The sequence below is a fragment of the Rattus norvegicus genome, chromosome Y (assembly GCF_021556685.1).
Source record: "Rattus norvegicus strain SHRSP/BbbUtx chromosome Y, alternate assembly SHRSP_T2T, whole genome shotgun sequence".
Classification (NCBI taxonomy): Eukaryota; Metazoa; Chordata; class Mammalia; order Rodentia; family Muridae; genus Rattus; species Rattus norvegicus.
Genome location: NC_141555.1, coordinates 48171929 through 48177928, shown reverse-complemented (window position 1 = coordinate 48177928; position 6000 = coordinate 48171929).

Here is a 6000-nt window from a genome sequence, read left to right as displayed (position 1 = left end):
AATTTCTTTCCATTTAGTTTGATGTTAGCTACATGTTTGCTGTATATTTCTTACACTATGTTTTGAGATGAGCCTTCAATTCATGATATTTCCAGGACTTTTATCCACACGGGGTGTTGTAGTTTGTCAAATGCTTTCTCACCATCTAATGAAATGACCTTGTGCTCCTTATCTTTGAGTTTGTATACATGATGGATTATGAATTTTTCTTATTGAACAATCCTTCCATGCCTGTGTTCAAGTCTACTTGATCATTATGTAGTAATTTTTTGATGTGTTCTTAGATTCGGTTTGCAAGAATTTTATTGAGTATTTTTTCATCAATTTTCATACGGGAATTTTTTCTGAATTTCTCTTTATGTTCTTAGTCTTTGTTTTGTTTAGGTATAAGAGTAATTGTGGATTCATATAAGGAATGTGGTAGTGCACCAGTTGTTTCAATTTTGTGGAATAGTTTCCATAATTTTAGTATGAGGTCTTCTAAGAAGGTCTGATAGAATTCTGCAATAAACCCATCTCGACCTGGGCTCAGTTTGGTTGGGAAAATTTTAATATCTGTTTTTATTTCTTTAGGAGTTATAGAGTTGTTTAGACAGTTTATTTCTTCCTGATTTAACCTTGCTTCCTGGTATCTGTCTACGAAATTATTCATATCCTCCAGATTTTGCAGTTTTGTTGAATATAGGATTTTATAGTAGAATCTGATGATTTTTTTTATTATTTTCAGATTCTGTTGTTATGTCTCCTTTTTCATTTCTGATTTTGTTAATTTGGGTACAGTCTCTTTGACTTCTGGTTAGTATTGCTAGGGGTTTATCTATCTTATGGTTTTTCCCAAAGAAAAATCTCCTGATTTTGTTGATTCTTTGTATTGTCCTTTTCACTTCTACTTTGTTGAAATCAGCTCTGAGTTTGATATTTTCCTTCTTTCCACCCCGCTTGGGTTTACTTATTTCTTTTTATTCGAGAGCTTTTACATGTGCTATCAACATCCTGACATATACTCTCTCCTGTTTCTTTTCGCAAACACTCAGAGCTATAAGTTTTTCTCTTATCTCTGCTTTCATTGTGTCACATATATTTGGGAATGTTGTATCTTCATTTTCATTAAGTTCTAAGAAGTCTTTAATTTCTTTCTTTATTTCTTCCTTGACCAAATTGTCCTGGAGTAAAGTATTTTGTGGTTAGACTTTCACACATGCTCATGCCCCATGTAGCAGACAAGCATTCCACACCCAATCAACTTAAGTGATTTGGGAAATTAACTTATTCACACAGAAGCAAACTCATGGGTATTACATTTTTTTTCTTAGCCGTGTTTATAAGTGACCAAATGGTGAAGCAGGATGTAAACAAATACTGTTATTTTTCATTGTTGTTTATACTAACATTTTAATTCATGTACAAATCTAAGTGCTCTTTTTCTATTGTGTTTCTCGGTGTCTCTCTCTCTGCATGAATATATAGGCACACATGTGTATGTGGCATACAAGTGTGTGTGTGTGTGTGTGTGTGTGTGTGTGTGTGTATGTAGGTGTGTGTCTTAAAGGGTATTTATGAACATAGGTAACATGTTTATTTATTTACAATTTGGAAATACTGAAACCAACATTTGATTTGTGGATCAACCATGTGCTGACCTACTCACATACCTCTGACATTTCATTATATCAAGCGAATAGAGAGAGAGCCTAAGAGGCTGGTGATATCACCTACTCTACTCTTATTTTTTTCTTTTTTTTTCGGAGCTGGGGATCGAACCCAGGGCCTTGCCCTTGCTAGGCAAGTGCTCTACAACTGAGCTAAATTCCCAAGCCCTCCTACCCTATTCTTGTCAAGAAAAAGTGGTTTATCTTTTTGCAAGAAAACCCAAACTTCAACAAAGACATATACACTCCACAAAACAGGAAAGGACATCTCATTTGAAGAGAAAAGTTATCAGATTGGGAGAAAAATGACTTTGGCACATTATTTTGAGGGACATGAGAGTGAACTTCAGAAGATATAATGGGAAGGGACAGGCAGAATCCCCAAGGAACCAAAGTAAGCTAAACACTGGAGCTTCTCATTACACCAGAGCTCAGAGATTGGAAAGGATGGTAAACATAATGATAAGAACTTTGCAGCCATACTCAGTCTCCATATAAGGCAACATTGTGAACAAGATGAAAAGTAGTCACCACCACAGTGCTAACAGCTACATTATCAGTTACATTGTGAAAAACAGAGTGCAACTATACACAGAAGAGAAGGATGATATCTGAAAACAGACAAGTTTGTGCTGGAACTGAACAGTTTTCTATGTCAGGAACCAAGCATGCACACAGCAGATGCCATATGCAAAAGTGAGCAAAGAGGAATGAAATGTATAGATACTATATGTATAGAAATACATGTAGTTTGGTGGAATTCTAAGATGTTGAGATGAAAGAATAGGAAGGAATTTTTATCAAACCAGGCACCATGTCTTGCTCTTAGAATACTCACATTCATGATACTGAGGGAGAGAAATTAGGAATTTCAGGTTAGCGTGGACTACATTTGAAGACAATATGTCTTTTATTCCTTTTTATTTATTTAAATCAATAGTCCGATTTAGAGAATATCATGAACAATATTAAAAAAAAACAGAAAATTTATGCCTATGCAGTGATAAACTGCTAAGAGAACATGTTCTATAAAGAGACAGGAACTATTATGTTAGAAATACCAGCTGTCATATTGACGGTTGTGGAATGAAGGGGTTTGGTGTTGTTTGGTTGATCTTTCTTCACTTTCATAGCTCATTTACACATCTTAAAAAGCTTCTCTGATGACCTCATTATGATGCAGACATTGAGATGTGCCTTGCCTTTAATTCTATGTATTAAAACCAGTATTCGTTTATTAATCAAATGATTATTTGATTTTACTTAATCTTCAAAAATAATGAGTCTTGAAAAACGATAACTTTTTTGTGTGGGTTTGAATATTCATAATAGGAATCAGAGAATAATCGGGGCAAAACACACAGACAGGTTGGTTGGAGTGACTATACCTGTGGCAACACAAACGCATAGAAATTACTGGGATGATCTGTTTTTCTGCATAACATTGATAACTAGTTAATGATAAGAATGAGTAAAAAATTGAGATATAGTCAAGGTTTTCTTTCCCTTAATTTGAATGATTGCTTATGCAGCATGTGAAACTAAACTCAGACCCATGGTTAATCTTCTGCCTGAGCTTCATTAGTGCCAGGACTACAAGTTTGCACCATCTTTGTAAATATTTTGACACTTAGCTCAATGCTTAGCACACTTTGGAAAATCCCCTGGTGTTAAGAGAAAAAGTATTAGATATGAAAATCTGTGAGAATAAATCACTTCTAAGCTTTGATTTTTGTGACCTCAGAGAAAGACTTTGACTCTGATGTAACTGAGTGTCTAAAAGTGTTAAAAAATCAATATCTCTCTTCTGCAAGAATCCTTCTAATGGCTTACTGCTCTGTCTTCCAGGAGATGAGTGTCAATTCTGTAAATTGCTCTTTGTGGCAGGAAAAGGGTTTGTCTGTCAAATGCTTTGCAATTGCCAAGAACTTTGAGGTTCCCGGAGAATGCTTCCTCCTCTTCACCCTCATTCTTCTCTCATAGCCTTTGCTATCTACACTAGTGCATCTGTACACACCCCCATGTACTTCGTTCTGGTGAACTTATATATCCAGGAAATTGGTTACACTGGCTCTGTCATACCCAAGATATGGAGAGCCTCGTAAGTGAGATATGAGGAATCTCTCAGGAGGGTTGTGACACACAGATGTTTTTCTTCACACTTTTTGGTATAACTGAGTGCTGCCTATTGACAGTCATGGCTTTTGGCCACTGTATGGCCCCACTTCACTTTGTAACCCAAATGAGTCGTGAGGTATGTGTCCATTTGGCCATTGTTTCACGGGGAATAGGTTGCATTGTAGGGTTGGGAGAAAACTACTTGAAGCCCAAATCTAATCACCCACAAGGTGTTGATAAATTCTTGGTCATCTTCCATACCACAGTGATATCCCTGCTGAACCCCATCATGTATAACTTAAGAACCAAGAAATGAAGGCAGCACTGAGAAGAACTCAGGGTCCAAAGAAAATTCTGATAATAAATATGCAAATAAGGATCCCAAAGTGCTCTTTCAATAAAGTGCAAAATCTGTGAAAGAAAGAAAAGAAAAACACTGTGCTCTTTCTTGCTGTCTTGAAATTTAAGAAACATAAAGTTGTTTTAGCGTGTTCTCTTTATTCAACACCATGTTTAATTGCAAACAATTGTAAAGTATGCTTGCTACTAAATTACTTTAGTAGATCAGTCCAGTACTTAAACGTTTTTATCTGGGTAGAGTTTAAACCACGCTAATGTCTCAGGGTTTTTGAAAATACATTGTACCCATTCTTAGCTATTTGGAATTCTTCCAAAAATTGTTTGTAATTGATCAGAGTTCGTTATGCTACAATTCCATATTCCTCAGTACATGAAAATAATTGCATTGGACTGGAACTGCTAAGTAGTTAATAGGATAGTAAATTGTTAATCTCTGCTTTGTGTATCATTTGGACATTCCATACTTCAGTTCTATTCACCCAGGGTCTATGATTTTGGAACAGGAGTAGTCTTTCCTCCACTTTTTGATTTCTAAAGGGTGGGGGAAAAGAATTTCAGCCAGGTGATTCTCAACATCAATATTATAGTTTCAGATAAGCACACACACTCACAAACACTCACACTCATGCACACACACAGATGCACACACACACACACACGCATGAACACACACACACACACACACGTATGCATGCACACATTATACAGTAATTGAAGTGGGTTTACAAGTGACAGAATAAAAATATAAAAGTCAGCTACTGTCCAATAATTAGATTCAGGTTGCTATTCAAGAAAAAAATAAAATAACATGAAATTAGAATCTTGAGTCTTTATGAGTATAATGAAACAAAAAAAAATCCATTTAAAAAAAATTACCATGACACTAAAACTACAGTAATGTTTTAGGCATGAATCACCTAAACAGAAAGACAATAATTATATTATCCTCGGACTCATTGTTCTGAGTCTACTTACATGTAGTAAGGACCATTCAGATCAAAATGTTAGTAAAGAATGACCTCTAAGGATATAGGCACTCCACAGGCTTTGTCTTCATGCGGGTACCGAAAAAATAGAATTGGGGTATTCCCAAAACATGTTACCTATAGATAGGATATGTGCTTCTTTAAAATTCATTTCTATATATACTCACTTTATATCCCAAAATCGGTGCTCCATCTTCATGGGATGTCAACACACATTGCTGGGGGCACCTGTAAAAAGACAAAGGGACACATTTGCTACCTATGTCCTGGGGGCTCAGGTTCAGTCCATGTTCACTCTCTGATTGGTTGTTCAATCTTTGGCAGATCCCAAGAGTCCCCTTGAGTTGACACTATTGGTCTTCCTGTGGAGTCCCTCATATCATCTGGGCCTCAATTCTTCACCAGTTTTTTTTTTCTCAAAAGACTCTCCAAGCTCTCGCTAATGTTTGGTGGAGAATATTTACACTTGTTTCTCTCAGCTGTTGGGTGGAGTCACTGAGAGAACAGTTATGCTAGATTATGTCTGCAAGCATGATGCTGTATCTTTATTAGTGTCAAAGTTTGGTGCTTGCCCATGGGTTAAGTCTCAATCTGTGCTAACCATTCATTGGACATTCCTTCCATGTCTGCTCTATCTATCTTTGTCTCTGAAGGCCTCGTAGGCTGTATTCATTTTAGATTGAATGTTTTGTGGATTAATTTTTGTCCTTGTCACATCACTGGAAGTCATGCCTGGCTACAGAAGTGGCCAATTAAGGATCTGTATCACCATTGCTAGAGTCACCCAATAGACACCCTGGAGCCTTGCCTTTCCCAGGTCTCTGTAACTTCCTAGAGATGCTCATCCCACACTTGTGATTTCCATTCTCTTTTCCCTGCTTTCCCTA